The sequence below is a fragment of the Lissotriton vulgaris genome, chromosome 6, assembly GCF_964263255.1.
Source record: "Lissotriton vulgaris chromosome 6, aLisVul1.2, whole genome shotgun sequence".
NCBI classification, from domain to species: Eukaryota; Metazoa; Chordata; class Amphibia; order Caudata; family Salamandridae; genus Lissotriton; species Lissotriton vulgaris.
In genome coordinates this window covers 1,665,730,201-1,665,753,305 of record NC_141694.1, presented here as the reverse complement: position 1 = coordinate 1,665,753,305, position 23,105 = coordinate 1,665,730,201, and the positions used below count along the sequence as shown (strand labels likewise).

Here is a 23,105-nt window from a genome sequence, read left to right as displayed (position 1 = left end):
CATGTGGTGGGCCACATACTTGATGGCATTTTTTCCGACAATCCATCTCTCAACCATATGGCAGTCATGTTTGATCTAAAAACAATGAACACCTCAGCCTCTCGGTAACATGCCTTGCTCTGCTAGAAAGGGGTGTACTTGGCACAAGATAGAGTCAACTTTGCTGAATTCAGCTCTCACCAGGTCAAACCTCCCAAATTAGACCTAGCCATCTCAGATTATGACCATTCGATAGGCACAGCTGTAAATCAGCTAGCTCCTGAAAAAGTGCTTACCAGTCATAGAGCTACACCTTCAGAACCACGTTTTTCTGGCAAACGTAAAGCCCAAAAGCAACTCTGCCGCAGGCAGTAGTAAATGCAGAAAGAGTTACGCTATTCATGAAAGCGAATATGCACGAATCTGGCCGATATCTTTAACGGAATGCTCAGCTCTGGCTTCGTTCCTAAAGCTTGGAAAAATGCACCAATCCCGTCTCAGCTAAGCATCAATCACTTGCTCGACCTACTCAGTTTGGGTTTAGGAGCAAGCACAGCACGGAATCTGCACTGGGTGTTGTGTCTGAAGACATAACATCTACCCTTGATAAAGGAGGAAATGCTGTCTTGGTTCTTCTGCGGCATTCGTCATGGTCAGTCATGACCTTTGATTGACCATCTCCATTGTATTGCAATTAGGGGAGCGGGGCTCACTCTCTTAACATCCTTTTTGTCTGAGTGGGAACAATTAGTTGCTCTGAACGAATATGTGTCTGTTCCTTTTTCCCTTCTTTGTGGTAGGCCACAGGGGTCCTCCCTGAGTCCCACCCTTTTTGATTTATATGTCACTCCTCTGGCCAGGCTCATAAAATGTTTGGTTCCTCAGTAATATCTTATGCTGATGACACCTAATCATGGTCTCAGTATCCAGTAATCCCTATGAAATAGCAGTTAGATTCCACAACTGTATGTTGCACATTGGCAAGTGGATGAACAGCAACTGCCTGAAATTGAACCCCGGAAAAACTGATGAACTCTTGCATGGCAATAATTCCTCCTTCTGTTCCCCCAGTTGGTGGCTTCAAGAAATAGGTACATTGCCAATCTTGGTCAGGAAAGTGAGGAATTTGGAGATTCTTTTAGCTATCAAACTGACCTTCAAAAACCAAATTAATACTATGACGTCATGAGTTTTCTACACTCTGAAGAGTCTTAAGAATGGGCTTCCCTTTATTCCCAATGAGCTGCAGAAGACGGTTGTCACTGCCCAATTGTTATACAGATTGAATTATTGTAATGCCCTCTATACCAACATGCAGCAAAATGTCTTAATGAACTGCTAATCCTGCAGAATGCAGCAGCTTTATTACTGATAGAGACTCTCAGGCATCAATCAGCCCCACAGGTCCATAAGGATTTACATTGATTGTCTATTATGGGACACCTTGAATTCAAGTCCCTTCGCATTGCTTTTAAAGCACTTCATGACTCTGGCCCTGAATATCTTAAATGCAACTTTCTTGGTGTATCCCTTCCAGGTCTTTGTTCTCACCAGCAGCAAAAAATGTAATTGTTCCCAAGTTTCGAAAAACCAACTGTGGAAGCAGAAGAGTTGTAATCTGCACTGCCAAACTCTGGAACAATCTTCCTCTCAGTCTGAAGGAAATTACAGGCCTTCTCCCATTAAGGAAAGCATTAAAGATGTGGGTGTTTGGGGCGTGGCTTGAACGCCGCTCGGGATGGCAGCCTAGCAGCGAAACTCCGCCGCCGGATTTCCGAAAAGGGCTTTTTCACGCGGTTTTCCTTGTTGGAGAACTCACCTGAGCACAATACTGCAGGTCAGAACAAGAGGTGAGCAAAATGTGATGCTCTAGAACCTCGAATTACTTTGCAACATCTGGATTTGATCCGAAATTCGGCCCGTTTTGCCGCTGTCGCCATTTTGTTTTTTGTTCCCTCAAGAATTGCTCGTTTTTCAGCGCACAATGCCTCTAAAACGCCCAAATAACTTTTTTGCAAATATTTTCTCTTAACTAAGGTGGGTCTCCTCAGCAGCTGCTACTTAATGTTTTTTCTCAATTTTTCTTGCATTTTTTTCTCTTTTTCATCTGAGTTGTCACCATTTTGTCTCAGGAGCAGGGCAGAAATCCCCTTTCCCACACTTATTTTGGGACTTTTCAACAAATGACGCTTCTTGTCTTTTCTTGACCTTTGCTTGTCATGTATCTCTGTATACTCTACGGTGCCACCTTTTTGTCTCGGGAGTTGCCTGGAAAATTTTTCTCCTCATAAACGTTCTCCTGAAAATTTCTGACGTACTTTTTCCTTCATCATTGTGGATTCAATTGCTTTGTGTGTGCTCTGCCACCAGATTTTTCCGTTGTGTTGCGCTTTGTCTGGATGAACTGCTATTTATCAACTATTCTACGTTGTCTTTATGGGGAAACTGGGCAACCTTAAGCTTTCCTTCTCTACCCAGCGTCGCAACTGTTCTGACTCTGTTTCTACTCCTCCTGACAAGGAGGACCTTGCTACACAAAAGACTGATGCAACCTCTGGGGCTATTCCAAAATCACAGCCTTTAAGCAAGCTTCCACAATCGTCATCCACCAAAAGGCTCAAGAAGGACCCACCTTCTCCAGGCAACTCCTCACATTCTGCCGCCATGGATCTCATCCTAGAAGAGATCCGTGCCCTAAAGCCATTTATGGTCAAAACGACCAAAACTTTGCAATTTTTACATGACAAATGGTCTTCCTTAGGATCTTGTGTTCTTCTCGTGGAACAGTCTACAGAATCTCTTCAGACTTCCTGCTCTCAGATTTCAACACTGGAAAAGGATATATCCCTCCTCAAGAGGCAGGCAGAGGAAAACCGAAATCGCAGGAACAACCTCCGTCTTTATGGTTTGCCGGAACATACAGAGGGCTCGAATCCAACAGAGTTTTTCCAATCATTTCTGCCAAAGATTTTGGGCCTCCCGTCTTCCTCTATTTTCAATATCCAACGAGCTCATAGACTGGGTCCAAAATCTCCACTAAACCTTGTGGTGTCATTATGCTGTTTCTTCAACATACTGACCTTCTTCAGGTTTTATCTGCTGCCAAGTCTAACATTACAAGAATGGGGTGACCCTAAAGGTATGGACCTGGGTATCTAATAATACAAACAAACAATGGTCCTAGACCTATAGATTTTTGTACACTGATCAAATCATGAGCAAGAGATTATTCAAGATGATAGCACCTTCAGTTAGTCTGCTATCTGTAGAGGACTGAATCTTTAAGACAAAACTGTTTACACCACGGTATTTTAGGAAAAATATATGTTATTTAATTTTTCAGATTTTTACACAATTTGGTCAATATTGTCAATAAAAACATACAGGTTGCCCCAAGGGGGGAGTGCAAATAGAGAGTGTGATTTCAAAGGGGTGAATAAGTGAGGTGAAAGGAAATGGCACAGTGGTAAATAAGAAACAAATTTATAATTTAAACAATCAATACTGAATCCGGTACTTCACGAAATAACAGTATTGGGCACCTAGCCAACAAATATCAGTTCATTTGAATTTGTGAACAGCAACATTGTAGGGTTCTCATAACAATATTTACAGTCTTGCACTGCCTACAAAGTTGAAGAGGTACTGGTCTAGGGTGTGTATGTAAAGAATGTCGACGTTTCGACTCGACTTTTTCCCAAACGGTAATTTAGACCTGGGGACTGCGAGTCTTCATCAGGACGGAAAACAAACAACGAGGCAACCAGGGAGTACTCAATAACCCCTTTGTGGCAGAGAGAATATTTTGTTAGGCGATCCAAATTCACCAACGTCTCAAAACAGGAGACCTTGTAGTTGTATTAAGTCCCAAGAAAAAGGGGGGTTTTATTTTCTTGGACACGATGGAAGATACCTTTCATGTATGTGAAACCAGCCTCTATGAAGTGAATTCCATGTAGGGTAGAGATTCAAGATGTCACTCCTGCGATGTGCACTGAACGTGTACTTCAGGAGGAATTAATCCCACGAAGTTCCCAGATACAAGCAGCTTTCGAGACGATTAGGCGTCACCAACCGAGCCTCTCAGTGCCATCGGATGTCGAGGTAGTGTGAAAATTAATTCCACTCGATTCCGGACGCCATATCTCCGGGTGCAGCGTCTGCCGATTACGAGCCTCTCAGTGATGCGGTATGCCGTCGAGTGGAATAAATTTTCACACTACCTCGACATCCGATGGCACTGAGAGGCTCGGTTGGTGACGCCTAATCGTCTCGAAAGCTGCTTGTATCTGGGAACTTCGTGGGATTAATTCCTCCTGAAGTACACGTACACATTGTTTGTTTGTATTATTGCCAAGTCTAACAAGCAGATTATTTGGGAAGGTCATCGTTTATATCTTTCCCAGGATGTGGCTAAAGTAACAGCTGACCGACGCAAGCAATTCTTGGAGATGCGTCCACAACTGCGTGCCATCAATGCCATATTTGGCCTACTCCATCCATGCCTCTTCAAGGTTACCTACAAAGAACAAACCACAACTTTTGAAGATCCTCTTGCTTTGCTGGAATTTCTTCGTCGACATGGAGCTGATGTTATGGACACCTCCAGAGTTGTTTAATCGTTTAGTCAATTATTATGTAATCCATTTTGTCCACTCATTCACTGTTGTGTCACCTCCTTCTTGTGTTCTCCCTTAATTTACATATGTATTGATGTGTTCTTATTTCTTTCTCTTTGTATCGTTATTTATAGAGTCTCTCTTTCCTCCCGTCAACTTATTGCTCTCTTTCTCTATCTATGCAGATTTCCTACTCTTTACCATCTTCCCAATCTCCCTTGTAGTCAGATATCCTGTTGCCCTTTCCAGGATGTCCGTTGGTGTTTTTGCTCTCGTTGTTAGAGTCGTCATCTCCTGGCGTTGTCACTCCAGCTCTTCAATTTGTATTTGTAAGTATGTTTTTCGTTGTTTCTCTTTGTCGTTTATTATCTACTATTTTTCTCTCTCTTCTTCTTTTCTTCTCTCTTTTTCCTTTTCTTTCCTTTCTTCTACCTCTGCACTTGTATATTTCTATATTTGATCTTTTCTCCCAACCTTTGCTCTTCTATTCTTCACTTTTATTTCAACTCATTCTTCCTTTCTCTTCTAATTTCATGATTTTTCCACACATATGTTACTTGCCTTCGATTCCGAGTTGTTACAGATTTTGTGTTTCTCCAGACCAATAACTATATAACTATACGGGCTACTAGTATGGTTGTCATGTGACTCCTACACCTTGTAGTCCTTAGTCTTATGTAACATTTTCTATACAGTGATTTACACACATTGATTGTCTCTGTGTAATGTGTGTGATGTAAAGTGCTCTGACACCCTACAATGGTATGAGTGGCGCTGTAAATCAAATGAAATGCATCTGAGAGAGAGTGGTTATGGAGACTTGGGGGGCACAGATAAAGGGTGGTAGTGAGCGAATCCATGGCAGAGGTGGTTATTGGGGGTAACTAACAAATATTAATGCACAGGACACCACCAGTGCTATGGCTGGCCCTGCCCTTGAGGCCAGTCTGCCTCACCCAAAGGTACCTCCATTGGCCTTGTTTCAGCAGCAGTAGATGCAATTCACCAGGGATTGGCAATGCAGGATTTTCACACACCAAACGAAGTTCGCAAACTTCAGTCTCCATGCTACATTCACAAGCACTTTTAACATGTGCTGCCTGCTGTGGGGCCACTGGAATTAATTATGCAGCAAAGGATGACAACATTATGCCGTAGTGTTGACTAAATTATGCATTAAAAAAAAGGCTGCAGCGTAATGCAGTATATTTTCAGATATTTTATTATTTTGACGTGTGTACACTTCCTAACAGTCTCTGGAAAGATTTTGCCTGATTAGTATCAGTGTAACATACAAATGCAGCAGTGGAGAAAGGTGACCAGTCAACCTTTACAATAGGCCATCCACTCTGCAGCAACACAAGTCACATTTTATATTAACTTTTGATATGTTTGAGCTACAAACAATTCATTAGTTTAAATGGTCAGATCATGCAGCAGATCTTGCATTATGAGGCAAATATGGCAGAGCCATAATTTTAGAGAAAACATTTGCAAACTAGGATATTTTGCCATTCATTTTTGAACTGCTGTTGTTGAAAAAGGGTGAAGTGCTGATGACAGAAACTCCATGGCTCAGAGACAAAGTGCTTGTGTTTCCACATTTTATCGTATTTGGTACATTCTGTGATTAGGAGCATATCCCACTTTGTGAATATATTTTAATGCCAATAACTCATTATAACCTTAAATAATCATGTGTATCCATTGGATTATTAAATGGGCAGTAAAATGCCAAACAAATACTAAAAATTGGGATGTCTGCGCATTCTAGACACACCTCTGGCTCCACCCACAGATCCAATCCTTGGGTTATTCCGCCCTCTGATTCTCCGCCCTCTGTTCCCCTACTTTCCCCCCCCCCACTTCGACCACTGTGTAAGATTCACCATCCCTGGACCTGTGATGTGGCGCAGCTGCGGGCGCCGCATGTTCCACACATTTACGGTGCCGGGGTCCCACATAAGGGAGCTGGGCAATATGGTATCCATAAATGTGCGCACGATGTCAGTTTGACATTGACTACACGTAGAGGGACTCTAAGTTTCTTTTCAAAAATATAGCTAACATTTGGACCTATACATTTTATTTTGTATAAATTAATTGAATGTGTGTAAAATTTAGCCGGGGAATTCTAGTAAAGGGAGCATCCATTGTCAAATCACTAGCATGTGTGATTGCTGCATTATTTATTACTAACTTTGACATTGTGCTTTAACTTTGGATAAAAGTTATCATGAATTCTAGCACCAAGTAGCCAATATTGGTAAATATGTGTGCTACAAATAATCTCTAAAATACACTGTGCATACAGTACATTTAATCTGGTGCTTTAATCATAGGCTGTTTTAAAGTATTCTGATAAAAATCGAATCATGCTGAAGACAGCCTTGATTGGTGTTGGATCGAGGACCCGGAAGTCTGCACACCTAGCAGACAGAAATAAGGCACCTTGTCAGAAAGTTTAGCGTTTTCCCTACAGGTGGTGTTTGTTGGCCCGTGGCAGGGTCAGTCACATGTTCTGGATTCCTCCCATTTAATTTAGTCCATCCCAGTTCTGCGCCCCAGTGTTTTTGTGCCCCACCTGGCACACATCATGTCGGAGGATTGTGATGATGTTAACATTTTGCCCCCCCCTGGAATTTTTTTTGCGGACGCCCATGTCAGCAAGATAAACTCTCGGTTTACGCTGATGATATTCTTCTATATTGCTCGGATCCTCAATCTTCTCTTCTGTTTTTTCTACAGCAGGTTTCCTCCTTTTCTGCAGTTTCTGGGTACCGACTGAATGTCGATAAGTGTGAAATTTTGCCCCTGAACCCCATTTGCCAAAAACATCCTTTTCAACATTCCGCTTTTTCTTGGCAACCTTTAAAAATTAAATACTTAGGGGTTTGGTTTGCTCCTCGTCTTTCTGACACTCTCCAAATTAATTTTGATTGTATTTCCCAAAAACTATCCACTCCTATTACTAGATGGAATCCCCTTTTTCTTTCCTGGTGGGGTCGTCTCGACTCTATTAAAATGATGCTAGCGCCAATTATATTGTACACTATTTCTGTGAAACCCATTCACATTCCCCCTCATTATTTTAAGACGATTGATTCCATTCTTCTTAAGTTTTTATGGAAGGGTAAGCGCTCGCGCATTGCCATTGCTGCCTTGAAGAAAGAAAAATCTATTATCGGTCTTAAATTTCCTGACTTTAAGTCTTATCATAACGCCTCCTCTTTGAAACAGGCTACCCGGTGGCTTTCTTCTGATCTTCCTTTTTATCCCCCTCTTTGGCTTCAAATAGAGTCCCTAATAAAAGAGAGAGGGACCCCTAAGCCGAAGGGATAGGGTACCACAATAGACACAAGTCAGAAAAAGTCAATTCCCTTTGGGCAGATAAACATAAATACCACAGTACTTACAATAAATGACCTCACTAAAACATAAACATAACAAAGAAGCAATGAAAAATGAAAATTCAAACACGTGAAAACACTATAATAGGATCAAAACATTAATACAGTTTATTGACATAAATCATGTTAATTAAAAATTGGGAAACACATACAGGACGTAACAATAAAAAATTAAAAACATTCCAATTAAAAAAGGAGCTAAGGGGAAAGGACTAAATTCAAACACTATTATGAATTTTCCTTAAATATGTAATCCACATTCACTCCTTGGGCATCAACGCGTTTCGGCGGTATGAACAAGGTATGACCGCCTTCATCAGGGTATGAGTATATCCGTTTCCCAATAATTCTCGAGGGAAAAATGCTTGAATCAGTACGTCATAAGGGGTATGTATCCTCCTTATTCATTCATAGGGATATTCGACCCGCGAATTATCCAAAGGTTTACTGAAGCTAAAAAGCGTTCGAAATTCACAAATACGTCCAGCGCTATAACTGGAGGTAGTTTAAAAACAAGATTGTTGCCGTAAACTCCGACTTCAAAATAGCGTATGAAATACTTCCGGCAATGTGATTTTAAAAGACGAGGTAATAGCAATGTAGGCTGCGGTCGCGGTACCGTCAGAATAATTTGTGAGGCTTGGTAGGGACACAGTATGACTCCTGGTTCCCTTTAATATGGGTAACTCGATATGGGTCTCTGTCCTCTAGCGTATGCTCAACCGGCGTCCCGCGTCCGTCCTAAAGCACATATAATCAAGAATAATAATTGGAATGTTTTTAATTTTTTATTGTTACGTCCTGTATGTGTTTCCCAATTTTTAATTAACATGATTTATGTCAATAAACTGTATTAATGTTTTGATCCTATTATAGTGTTTTCACGTGTTTGAATTTTCATTTTTCATTGCTTCTTTGTTATGTTTATGTTTTAGTGAGGTCATTTATTGTAAGTACTGTGGTATTTATGTTTATCTGCCCAAAGGGAATTGACTTTTTCTGACTTGTGTTCAAATAGAGTCCTCCTTTCTTTTTCCTTTTGATTTTTACAAAATTCTAGCCTTTACTTCTAATGTTACCTCTTTACGCAATCCTATCATCTCTCATTCACGTAAACGTCTTACTCCGTATTTATCCTCTTCCTACCCGTCTGCTACTTCTACTCATTTACAACCTATTTGGCATAATAAATTCCTTAAAATTCGAAACCGCTCTATTTTTTTTAAATCCTGGCACTCTCGTGGTCTTAAGTGGATTTCCCAACTCACTTCTTCTAACTTACCCCTCTCTTTCCTTGATCTACAATACGTTTTTCTCTTCCCTCCTCCTCCCGCTCTCAATAGCTTTTGCTTTGCCCGGTTCTCACTCAATATCTTCATTCACTTCCTCCTACCAATGACGTTCCTGATTCTTTTCGTTCCATTTCCTCTGCATTAGACACTGTTCTGTCTGCCTCCTTCCTGTATAAATCCTTCTCGTGTGTGCTGGATAGAGAGAAATCCAAGGTTGAACTGGCTTGGGAAAAAGGCTTGTTACAAGATTGGTCCATTCCCTTATGGGATAACATTTGGGCAAAAATACATAGGAATTCTAGAGCTGCTAACACTACCCAAACTCTATACTTTATCTATAATCGTACTTTGTTTACACCACTAGCTTTATCCACTTTTTCCCCTGATACTCCTGCCACTTGTTGGTCCTGCTCTTATCCATCTGTAGATTTGAAACACATGCTATTCGGCTGCCCGTCCATCTCCCATTTCTGGACTCTGGTTTGGAATCAGATTCAGAACATTTTTCAATTCCACTTTCCTTTTTTCATTGTCAATATTTTTCTAGGTTCCTTGTCCCCTATTTATCCTCAATCCCCACAACATTATGCCTTATTGGATCTCTTGATAGATATTGCTTTTCACCTCGTCACCTCTAATTGGAAACGAGCTGCTGATGTCACCTTTGGTGCTTGGTGGAATGCAGTTTGTTTCCATCACAGACTTTATACCAATTTTGTTACTCCCATCTCCCTTGCAGTAAAACAAGATCTTTTATGGCTCCCTCTGACCAATTATTTATCCTAAGTTGCTCCCTCATCACATCCTTCCCCCTTTGACAATGTTGATGTTCGTAAACCACCTTGATTTTCTTTCATTGTCTGTTAGCATTACTATTAATATTTGATCTTGTTATTGCATTTATATTTTTCCATACTCTCAATCATTATGTTTTTCTATTGTTTCTCTTTTTACTGTATGATTTTTTATCTCTGATTTAACTGCTTCATAATGTTTTACTTAATTTTTCATTCTGTAATATGCTTACTAATTGATTGTAATTTTTGATTGTTTTTTCTCTTTCTGTCTTTGCCTCTTTAATTTTCAATAAACTCAAACTTAAAAAAAAAATGTGGCTGTTTAGTCAATAGACTGTCTTTTTCTTCTACTCTTGCTTTCTTAACGGGAGCAGGTTTTCGCAGATGCAGAGAATGTGTGTTAGTGATTCTTCCACTTTTGTGCATTAATGACATTGTATGTTGGACTCATCATGGTTCCTCCGGCCATACCAGAAGGTTTTCAGAGCGAGTAATCCAAATCAAAGGCTTACCAGCTGTTGTTTCATGGTCTTGCCGAAAGGCAAGGAAAGGTAAGTGGGTAGGACTACTGGTTCATACAGTGTTCTGAGCCAGGTACAGTGTGCCAGTTTCTTTAGGGCTTGTGCATCTCGTTCCCTCGACATTAGTATAGCTTGTTTAATCAGCAGATTATGGATGCTGGGAGGCCACTTGACCAAATCTCTAGTGACTCCAATGCATCCAGTGCGAGGTTTAGGTACCTATACCAGATTATGAAGCGGTTGCTTATTACTTCCCAGATAGTAGTTTTTTACATCTTTTTTTGAAAGGACTTAAAAGGAGAAGTTTCCCCACCCCCAAGGTATCATAAGAGGAAAGATACAAGTGATCAAAGGAACCTACACACATACCAAAGCTGCATTGCAGTAGAGTTCTAACCCTACTTATTCGAAGGCATTTGGACAGGAAGTCTAGGGAAAACTCTTGACGACATCACTTATGAGTTTCCTCTTATATTCAAGGTCGATAGCTACTCTCCTGGGTTTAACTCCAGTGCAAGAAGCAAGACTCGCTTCCCTGGTCCTAATCACCTCTACTTGCAGTACCTCACTTCACAAGTAAGGAAGGTTGGGGTACACGAAGAGGGTTCTTATCTTTTCTGCAGAGACTCATCATGGGTCTTACAAAAAGGTGTACACCTGCATTGCTCGCCCGACAGGTTTCCAGTATTTCTAAGGACTCACTGGGCTGAAGCTTTTGCTCTACTGCTTAGGTGTGCAGGGATCTGTGGCACATCTTTGGTATTGTTTTGAATACAATTTCTTTGTTAAGAAATATTTTTGATGAACATTGCAATGCTTATTGATAATAAATGCTCTTAGGTTAATGGTAAAAACCCAACATATGATAATTGTGCATGGAATGTAGGGACCCCCTTCACAAAGCCTGCAGGATTGTCTTATATTTGAAAGTGGTGACCACTTGACAAAGCCAATAGGCCAACTTTATTTCAAATTACATACTTCTATATTGTGCTGTTGCATCTGGTATATTGTGGTGGTATTGTGATTTTAGGGGTCGTGGCTCGTTCGGGTTCAAATGTGATTTCAGAAACCACAAGTGAGAATCCATTTTTTTACACCTATTTTTTGTGCATGTTATTTCTGGCCACTCTGTATCCAAGCACATCAATGTACACTTATGCCTTCTTACCTTGGTCTAAATCTGTCAATGAATGTTGTGTAAGAAACCTGCAAATGTTTTGTAAATACCCACAAAGTGTGGGTTGATGGTGTACACAACCTTTCTTAATTACCACAACTCTTGTTGGATCACTTTGCCTCTCCTTCTAATCCTTTCAATCCTTATTCTCACATTTAAGTGAAGAAAGTGCAAAACCATTCATAAATCCTTACTGATTTGGGATTTCCAATTAGTAAATGGAAACGTCAGTGTTCATATCCATAGCTGGCATCTGCGCCAATATGGCCCTGCCTTGGTACCCATTTACTCTCAGTTTCTGTGCTTGAATCATACTGCTCACTGTGAGTCTTATTTTGCCACTTTTACCCGGTCCAGGATATGTATTTGATATTCTTTGGCATGCAGTGTATGTGAAGTCTTACACCGCATGAAAATGTGGGTTACATCTCTGAATTATTATTTCATTAAATGCTTGAAACGATTTTGCTGTTCAGCTGATTTTAAGGAGCGGGCAAGTAAAGCTGCATGGTATGCAATGCAATATGCATGAATGTGGTGGTGCAGGCTAATATATAAATAGAATGCATAAATACATGCAGAACCGTTTCAATAATGCATTACTTAGAATTACTCACTGGTGAAGTTGATTTTCTATCTACTCATTTTAACATGCTGAAGAATATTTCCTCAATTAAAAATTATCCAGTCTGGTCGTTTCTGTGTTCCATTAACCTTAATTGACAGAGCAAGTTCTGCCTCGTGTTTTGTTTTTTTTGGAAATGTGAATGAAATTTAGTTTTCGAAAATAAAACGTGAGTGTGTACTGTGTCTTATTCAAAAAGCATATTAACATCATAACATTATAATGTTGAGAGCACCATTCAGGACAACGGTGTGCTCTGTGTCAATAATGACTGCTAAATGCTTTCTGCTACAACATCTATGTTTTCCTTTCTGTTTCACCTTTTTTAATTTAGAACATTTTACCTTCATTGGGGTAATGTTCTTGTACACCTTTCCAATGATGACCAATGAGCTTATGATTACAATATCTATTAAAATTAAATGTGATTATTGTAACTTGTTGTAATTACAGCAATAAAGAAAACCCCTTAATAAGGGTTTTGGATAATAGCCTGAAACACATTGAGCATTGAGGTGTTGTAGCATATCCAGCAAGCAACGAATGATCCTGATGAAGACATATGCAATACAACAACAAACAAAGGAAATAAAGAAAGTACAAATCCAATTAAACAGTGAGAGACTGTGTCTTTATTAAACACAGTCTCTCACTGTTTAATTGGATTTGTACTTTCTTTATTTCCTGTGTTTGTCGTATTGCACATGTCTTCATCACGATCAACCCAATTAAACAGTGAGAGACTGTGGGGGCATATTATCAAGGGGGTTTATCTCCGCTCTTTTGGCTTTAAAAGCCAAGAAAGCGGAGATAAAATTATCTCCCTATTACCTAGCTGTCGCTAACACCAGTTAGCGACAGCTAGTAGGAGATAGTGACCATCTTGGGCCCCGCTTTGCATGTCAGTGATATTTATCACTAATGACATGCAAAGTGGGCGTGCCAAGATGTTAGCGACTGGAAACAGTCGCTAACATCGCTATCTCCTATTACCAACTTTTGGAGATATTCGCGCTAAGTGCGAATATCTCCAAAAGCTAACACCTGCAGTTCTTAGCCATGTTATCCAATGGGAGGTGGATAACATGGCTAAGAGCATTTCCTCGGTAATGCATGAATATCGCTGACTTTTCAGCGATAATCATGCATTTCGGCCGATTTTTATCGCTTAGGAGATAAACCTTGATAATATCAAGGCTCCTAAGCGATAAAAATCATCGCTACACGGCGATAAAATGATTGCCGCTAAGCCAACCTAGCGATAATTATCGCTAGTTGTTGGTAATATGCCCCTGTGTCTTTATTAAAAAAACAATGTTTTTTTCCCCAAAGGGAAAAATTAGCCACAACATGGACAATAGGTTGTGGTGGTCTTTCCAGGACTCAGGATCATGGTCCCCATTGAAATACAGTGTAGTGAGTGGATGATTTTGTGGGTCACAAAAAGGAGCACACATTGTTGTATGGTAACTTCATGTTACTTAAAAGGGAGCAATTTTATAGAATTTAGAAGGTTCAACGTTGCTGGGGAGAAGGCAAGGCAGAAATCTGTTGGGTCACTTCCTATGGGAGATGCTGGTTGTTAAACTGGACTCGTTTACAAAATGAACCTACTACATAGATTCTTATAGATTCATATTGCACATTTCCATTGATACATGATTTGGCGACGGGATGTCTACAAAAACAGGGTTCATTTGGTGTTCACCAAAGCTTTAACCAGCCATATGCTGTTACAGTTGTTACAGCTTTTTCTGCAGTGGCAGGTCTAGTCACAGAGCACCAAGAATTTGTCTACAGACGCTGTTGGCCGCATTTAGGAGGAGTTGGCATAGAGCTGAGCTGCAACTCTTTTTGCTGCACTGCCCTATGCCAATCAATCAATCAATCAATCAATCAATCAATGTCATTTGTTAAGCGCACTACATACCCGCGAGGGTCTCAAGGCGCTGCGGGGGGGTGGGGTGATGGCCGCTACTGATCGAACAGCCAGGTCTTTAGTATCCTCCTGAAGGTCAGCAGGTCTTGAGTTTGTCGTAGGCTCAGTAGGACGGTGTTCTATGTCTTGGCGGCCGATGTGAGAGGCGAGTGAGAGGTCGGAGTAGCGGGGTTGGGGGTGTAGAAGGAGAGCCGTCAGTTGAGGTAAGCTGGGCCGGTCTTGTGGAGGGCCTTGTGTGGGTGGATGAGGAGCTTGAAGGATATCCTCTAATTGATGGGGAGCCAGTGTAGGTTTCTCAGGTGTTTTTTTTTTGGCCATGTCGTGGTACATCGAGGATCAGTCGTGCAGAGGCATTTTGGATGCGTTGTGGTCGATTGATGAGCTTGGTCGGGGCTCTCGCGTAGAGGGCATTCCAGTAGTCGAGTCTGCTGCTGACGAGGGCCTGGGTGACCGTCTTTCTTGTATCTGTCGGGATCCATCTGTAGATCTTGCGGAGCATGCAGAGAGTGTTGAAGCAGGAGGAGGGGACGGCGTTGACTTGCTTGGTCATTGAGAGCGTTGAGTCGAGGATGATTCCCAGGTTGCGTGCGTGGTCGGGTGGGGGTCGGGGCTGCCTCCAGTGCTGATGGCCACCAGGAGTCGTCCCAGGCTGACGGGTTGGAGCCGAGGATGAGGACCTCTGTCTTGTCTGAGTTCAGCTTCAGATGGCTGATCTTCATCCAGTCGGCAACGGCCTTCATTCCTTCATGGGGGTTGGAGTTGGTGGTGATGGGGTCCTTGGTGAGGGAGAGCATCAGTTGAGTGTCGTCAGCGTAGGAGATTATGTTGAGGTCGTGCTGTCGGGCGACGTGTGCGAGCGGGGCCATCTAAATGTTGAACAGTGTTGGGCTGAGGGAGGATCCTTGAGGTACGCTGCAGATGATCGCGGAGGCTTTGGAAGGGGAACGAGGGGAGGCGGACGCTCTTAGTTCTGCCGGAGAGGAAGGAGGTGGTCCATTCCAGAGCCTTGTCTCGGATCCCTGCGGCGTGGAGGCGTGCGCGTAGTGTGCAGTGGCAGACGGTGTCGAAGGCGGCAGAGAGGTCTAGGAGGATTAGTGCTGCAGTCTCCCCGTTGACTAGCAGGGTCCTGATATCATCGGGGGCGGCGATGAGGGTGGTCTCGGTGCTGTGGTTGCTGTGGAACCCTTACTGGGAAGGGTCCAGGATTCTGTTCTCTTCGAGGTATTGGGTTAGCTGTCTGTAAACGATTTTGTCGATGACCTTGGCCGGGAAGGGGAGAAGAGAGATGGGTCGGAAGTTCTTGAGGTCTTTAGGGTCTGCCTTGGGTTTTTTGAGTAGGGTGTTGATCTCAGCGTGTTTCCAGCTCTGTCTCAAGGTAAAGATTGATGACGTTGCGTAGGTGGGGTGCAATGGAGCTGCTTGCTTTGTTGAAGACATGGTGTGGAATGGGTCTGACGGTGAGCCGGAGTGGATGGTGCTCATGGTCTTGATGGTGTCATCAACGCTCACGCTGGTCCAGGCTAGCAAGGGGATGTGGTCGATGGGGTGCAGAGGGTCTGTTGTGTTGCTGTCTGTTGGGGCTGTCTGGATGTTGAAGCTGTCTTGGATGTCTGCTATCTTGCAGTGGAAGAAGGTGGTGAGGGAGTCGCACAGGGCTTGCGACGGCAGGATGCCGTTGGTGTTGGAGTTGGGGTTGGAGAGTTCCTTCACGATGTTGAAGAGCTCCTTGCTGTCTTGTGCATTATTGTTGAGCCGGTATTTGAAGGAGGTCTTCTTGGCAGCCCTGATGAGGTGGTGGTGGTTGTGGACAGCATCCTTGTGTGCTGCGTGGCTGTCCAGAGGTTGCTCACTGTGCCATTTCTTCTCTAGTTTCCGGCAGGCTTGCTTGGAATCTAGGAGTTCTGGGGTGAACCAGCTGGCCCTCTTGCAGGTGTCTCTGTGGGGGGTTTCTTATGCGGGGCAAGGGTGTTGGCCCAGTCCTCGATCAAGCGTCTGAGGTTGTGGGCAACGACGCCGGTGTTGGAGGGTTCGGTGGGTGGGCTGAGAGCAAGGTTTGCATGCAGCTGGTCTTCGGTGATTTTGCTCCAGCAGCAGCAGGGTATCTGTTGGGTGCGGTGGTGTGTGGTGGGTTTGTGGAAAGTGAAGTGAATGCAGCGGTGGTAGTTCCAGAGGAGTTCGGTGGTGTGGCTGATGGAGACGTGCGGGCTTGAGGAGAAGACGGGGTCGAGCGTGTGGCCGGCGGATTGGATGGGCGTTACGACGAGTTGTATCAGTCCGAGAATGGCGACATTATCGATCAGGGTTGTGGAGTTGTTGTCATTGTTGTTCTCAAGGTGAAAGTTCAGGTCTCCGAGGGGAATGTAGTTGGTGGAGGTCAGGGCATGCGTGCTGATGAAGTCTGCGATGGAGTCGCTGAACTGGGGGCGGGGTCCAGGGGTCGGTAGACGAGGGTGCCTCTGAGGGTGGAGTTGGGGTCTGTGTGGATCTGGAAATGAATGTGTTAGGCGGTGCTGAGCGCGTCGTTGGTGCTAGTCGAGACCCTGATGCTCTTCTTGTGGATGATGGTGATTTCTCCTCTGAAACCGTTGGTGCGATCTCTGCGGGTGATCTTGTAGCCGTCTGGGATGGCTATGGCGATGTCAGGTGTGGAGGAGTTGTTCAACCAGGTCTCTGTCAGGAAGGCGACGTCGGGGGAGGTTGTGTTGAGTAGGTCCCAGAGCTCGACGGCGTGTTTGCGTGCGGAGCGGGTGTTCAGTAGTATGCATCGCAGGTGGTTGAGGTTTTTTTTGGTGGGTGGTTTGTCGGCTCGCTGGCTGGTATAGCTGCAGTTCTGGCAGGTGAAGGGACCCTGTGTGCATTTCGGGGTGGCATTGAAGCAGTTGTGGGTCTGTCCGGGGTTGAGAACATACAGAGTGCTGGTGTCGTAGTGGTGGCGGGTGCAGGGGCAAGGGGTTCTGGCCCTGGGTGCAGTCCAGGCGCGGGCGGGCGCAGAAAGGCTTGCCGCACACCAGCATCGCAACCGCGCAGTGGCCTGCATGTGTGGGGAGGTGGGAGTGAGGAGCAGCTGGGAGGCGGGGGCAGTGAATGGGCAGTCAGGGGGGCGGAGCCGCAGTGGACACAGTTGCGGGCGGTGAGGGGTGACAAAGGAAACAGAAGGTAAGAGGGCACAACAATTGAGGGGAAAACAAGTGGCATAGAGGGCAGAAAGATCACAAAAAGGGCAAAAAGGTAATAAGAATACAGGGGGAAACGAGTGGCACAGAAGGCAAAAAGGTCGCAGGAAGGGCAACAAGGTCACAGAAAACGGGGGGAAATGAGTGGCACAGAGGCAGAAAGGTCCCAAGAAAGGGCAGAAAAGGTCACAAAAAACAGGGGGAAACGAGTGGCACAGAGGCAGAAAGGTCCCAAGAAAAGGCTGAAAAGGTCACAAAAAACGGGGGGGGGGGACGAGTGGCACAGAGGCTCAAAGGTCACAAAAAAGGGCAGAAGAGGTCACAAAAAACGGGGAAAAGGAGTGGCACAGAGGCAGAAAGTGCCAAGAAAGGTCAGAAAAGGTCACAAAAAACGGGGGTAAACAAGTGGCACAGAGGCACAGAGGTCACAAAAAAGGGCAGAATAGGTCACAAAAAACAGGGGAAACGAGTGGCACAGAGGCAGAAAGGTCACAAGAAAGGGCAGAAAAGGTCACAAAAAACGGGGGGAAATGAGTGACACAGAGGCAGAAAGGTCACAAGAAAGAGCAAAAGAGGTCACAAAAAACGGGGGAAACGAGTGGCACAGAGGCAGAAAGGTCCCAAACAAGGGCAGAAAAGGTCACAAAAAACGGGGGGAAACGAGTGGCACAGAGGCACAGAGGTCACAAAAAAGGGCAGAATAGGTCGCAAAAACAGGGGAAACGAGTGGCACAGAGGCAGAAATGTCCCAAGAAAGGGCAGAAAAGGTCACAAAAAACGGGGGGAAATGAGTGGCACAGAGGCAGAAAGGTCACAAGAAAGAGCAAAAGAGGTCACAGAAAACAGGGGGGAAACAAGTGGCACAGAGGCAGAAAGGTCCAAAGAAAGGGCAGAAAAGGTCACAAAAAACGGGGGGAAATGAGTGGCACAGAGGCACAAAGGTCACAAAAAAGGGCAGAAGAGGTCACAAAAAACGTGGGGAAACGAGTTGAACAGATGCACAAAGGTCACAAGAAAGGGCAGAAAAAGGTCACAAAAAATGGGGGAAACGAGTGGCACAGAGGCAGAAAGGTCCCAAGAAAGGGCAGAAAAGGTCACAAAAAACGGGGGGAAACAAGTGGCACAGAGGCACAAAGGTCACAAAAAAGGGCAGAATAGGTCACAGAAAACGGGGGAAACGAGTGGCACAGATGCACAAAGGTCACAAGAAAGGGCAGAAAAAGGTCACAAAAAATGGGGGGAAACAAGTGGCACAGAGGGCACAAAGGTCACAAGAAATGGCAGAAAAGGTCACAACAAAACGGGGGAAACGAGTGGCACAGAGGGCATAAAGGTCACAAGAAAGGGCAGAAAAGGCCACAAAAAAGGGGGGGAAACGAGTGGCCCAGAGGCAGAAAGGTCCCAAGAAAGGGCAGAAAAGGTCACAAAAACATGGGGAAACGAGTGGCACAGAGGCAGAAAGGTCACAAGAAAGATCAGAAGAGGTCTCAAAAACAGGGGGGAAACTAGTGGCACAGAGGCAGAAAGGTCCCAGGAAAGGGCAGAAAAGGTCACAAGAAACATGGGGAAACGAGTGGCACAGAGGCAGAAAGGTCACAAGAAAGATCAGAAGAGGTCACAAAAAACAGGGGGGAAACGAGTGGCACAGAGGCAGAAAGGTCACAAGAAAGATCAGAAGAGGTCACAAAAAACAGGGGGAAACGAGTGGCACAGAGGCAGAAAGGTCACAAGAAAGATCAGAAGAGGTCACAAAAAACAGGGGGGAAACGAGTGGCACAGAGGCAGAAATGTCCCAAGAAAGGGCAGAAAAGGTCACAAAAGGGCAAAAAGGTCACAGAAAATGGGGGGGAAACGAGTGGCACAGAGGGCACAAAGGTCCCAAGAAAGGGCAGAAAAGGTCCCAAGAAAGGGCAGAAAAAGGTCACAAAAAATGGGGGGAAACGAGTGGCACAGAGGGCACAAAGGTCACAAGAAATGGCAGAAAAGGTCACATAAAATAGGGGAAACGAGTGGCACAGAGGGCACAAAGGTCACAAGAAAGGGCTGAAAAGGCCACAAAAAAAGTGGGGAAACGAGTGGCCCAGAGGCAGAAAGGTCCCAAGAAAGGGCAGAAAAGGTCACAAAAAACATTGGGAAAAGAGTGGCACAGAGTCAGAAAGGTCCCAAAAAGATCAGAAGAGGTCACAAAAAACTGGGGGGAAACGATTGGCACAGTGGCAGAAAGGTCCCAAGAAAGGGCAGAAAAGGTCACAAAAAGGGCAAAAAGGTCATAAGAATACAGGGGGAAACGAGTGGCACAGTAGGCAAAAAGGTCGCAGGAAGGGCAAAAAGGTCACAAAAAACGTGGGGAAACGAGTGGCACAGAGGCAGAAAGGTCACAAGACAGAGCAGAAGAGGTCACAAAAAACGGGGGGAAACAATTGGCACAGAGGCACATAGGTCACAAAAATGGGCAGAAGAGGTCACAAAAAACGGGGGAAACGAGTGGCACAGATGCACAAAGGTCACAAGAAAGGGCAGAAAAGGCCACAAAAATGGGGGGAAACGAGTGGCCCAGAGGCAGAAAGGTCCCAAAGAAAGGGCATAAAAGGTCACAAAAAACAGGGGGAAACGAGTGGCACAGAGGCACAAAGGTCACAAGAAAAGGCAGAAATTTAAAAGAAAAACGGGAGAAATGAGTGGCACAGAAGGCAGAAAGGTCACAGAAATGCAGGGGCGGTTAGGAAACAGAAGGCAAAAACGGGCAGAGAGACACAGGGGTAGCGAGGGGAGCAGAAGTGAAACAGGGCAGAGAGACACGGGGGCAGCGATGTAGAGAACGGGCACAGGCGGTGCTGTGCGGAGGGGAAGCGACCTACCTGGAAGGGTAAAGGAATGCTCAGTATTTGTGAAATATGGTGCATTCCTGTGCTTTCCCCCTGCGCTGGGGCATATTTTGCTGCCTAGTACCAATGTAGACACCTTTGCACCATGGTTGCAGAGTGCCTCCGTTGCAGGCAGGATTGTTTTTGTGCAGGAAGGGGTGCTTTCCTGCACCAAAATAATCCAGAGAGGGGTTTTCCTCTTTCCATGTGTGCTGCAGAATGTAGCACACATGGAGCGAGGAAAAACAATGGGAAATAAAAATATTTCTCCTCGTTACGGCTGCTCTGTGGCGGCGTAAGGTTTTGGAGCTGACCCAGGTTTTCATGGTTAAATAAATCTGGGGCAGCGTCAAAATCCATGGGTGTTGCTTGGGAAACCCAACTGTAACGCCCATGGAATGCCTTCTTGACACAGAATAAGGCAAGGCAAAGACTTGCTCCTCTTTGTCTTATCTATGAAGCCATGCAAAAGCACGCAGAGTGGTTTTTCATGACCTCATAGATATGAATGAGAGGCTTGCGCCATCAGAGCATCAAAAAAATGATGCTTCAGTGGGGAAAACCTCTCATAAATACGCCCCTGGGTGTCCATTGATTTTCATTTGTGTCAGTCATGGACAACATAAACCTGCTTATAGCAACTGGCGAGTTTCCATCACCTCTTATTTGTGTTATCCTCTTCATTCGGAATCACAGCGGTGTTATTCAAATTTTAGGACTACTCACATGCATGTAGAGCGCATCACGGTCCATATGGCATTACTCTTTTCTGTAGAAATTAATGAGGGGTGGCCACTGGCACACCTTGTTTATTGCTTCATAAGCTTCTTCTAATCAATCTTTGCTCTAATTTGTTCTGCTTTTGCGTGCTGTTCGGTGTCGTAGGGCTGCTTTTCCCTAGGTATGTAATAATATTTAAACTTGTGGTTAGTGATGAAGTATCACAACCAAACCAAGTGCACAGCGAATGAGTTAATTATCTACTATTCTGGTCTCTGTACACAATAACTCCAACTCTAGAGTTTAGTTAAACATTGATATCTTGTTTATTTGCTTTGTGCATTAGAGTTTTTTTCTCATCTCCATTCTATTTTGAATTTCATAATTTGATCATGACAACGATAATTCTTTCACATATGTACAATTTATCATATATTGTATTGCAAATCATACAAAATACTTGGAAATTTCCTTAAAATTAACGGCGATTGCTGAGTTGGTTTGCCCGATGCATTTTGGGACGTTGTCCCTTCTTCAGGGGCCTCTGTGAAAAATGACGAACATATTTTTGCTGTAATTCTCAATAATGTCATGTTTACACATTTACATTTGTATAATTTTTATATGCCACTGCAAAGTTTTGAGTGCTCCACCTTAATTGCTCAATTGCTGAAATCAAAACTATCTGTATTCAACATCATTAAAAGTGCAAGTACATCGTTTACTGATGTGCTTAATATCATGCTGAGAGTATTAACAAAGAACCCTGGTGAGTCCTGTTGGTGACTTAATACTATTGAAGGAACTTCATATATGAAAACAATCAAAACTGACCTCGGTTGTCAACTGCTCTACACATTAGAGTTACACCCTTTTGAATGGTAATCCAGTGTTTGGGGAATTGGCGCACACTACTAAATAGACCTTAATATTACATGGTGATACTCGAAAGCCATAGTGTTTACACGACAGACAACTCACAAACCAACTGTCCGTACCTTTGCAGTTCCACTCGTTTCTGTGGCATCTAAATGATTTCACTCATAGTATCTGAAAGTGAATATGTAAAAACCTCATTTAGATGCTTAAAGCGTAACACAATACACTCAACATAAAGTGCAATGTACAGAGGGAAAGTAAAAAAGCCGTTCGAAACACCTTCTGTGACAGTTTTCATTCATAATCTGAAAACGAAATAAAGTCTTGTGAGTATCTATAATAGCCCGTTTAGGAGTGTAGCTCATTTCACGTACGGTAATCGTTAGAGCGCTCACCTTTAGAGACCAGGAAACAAGCTAATAGTGCACCGCGTTTCAGAGTTGAATCGATTTCCGCATACGGAATGCCTGAGATCTCGCGAGTCTTTATACAGCGAGTATCAAGAAACGCTGGTCAGAAATGTTTTAAAAAAGGAAAAGCGCAATGGCTCCATTTTGTAGAGTCTATTATACTTGAGATAGTATGGAAAATTCCGAACAATGTAAATAAGTCGATAAATCCCTATAAACTGGGTGTTGGCGAATGACAAGGATTACTGTTTGGTTAGCAGAAAATAAACACCAAAGCGCAAAGAATATTGAAAGAGGTAAAAGTAAACGAATGTTGCATATAAATAATCCAAAATTGCCGCACAACTCTAAACAGCCAAAAATAAGTGATCTAGGGGATGTGTACCACTTTAATCGTGAAATGAGTGTGAGAAAAAACATGGAGATGTTCGCTGAGTATCATAAATTGAGTTCTGAGTGTGTATTCTGTCGTAATGTTAGCCTTCTCCTGCTTAACTTGTCTTGTGCCACGTATCACATATATTCTATACATCATTCATATGGCTTCCTGAGTTTACACCTTCGTGTTGACATTTGCATCACATATATAACTGAATTTCATGTGTAGATGACAACCAATATCATATGTCCCTATGTTTTAATACATGTTATAAAAAACAGCCTAGATCTAATTTGTCATTTAAACCTAATGGTTCCA

General features: G+C 43.6%; 1 long non-coding RNA gene across 1 annotated transcript in view; it reads right to left on the bottom strand.

Moving 5' to 3' along the window:
- Positions 1-22,446, bottom strand: part of LOC147709278 (uncharacterized) — a 79,380-nt gene extending 56,934 nt beyond the window's left edge. Inside the window, exons 1-2 of the long non-coding RNA XR_015296543.1 lie at positions 22,394-22,446; positions 22,118-22,169 (exon numbers count right to left, since the gene is read on the bottom strand). This is a non-coding gene — a long non-coding RNA (uncharacterized LOC147709278). The remainder of the gene's footprint in view (positions 1-22,117; positions 22,170-22,393) is intronic.
- Positions 22,447-23,105: the final 659 nt, after the last annotated feature.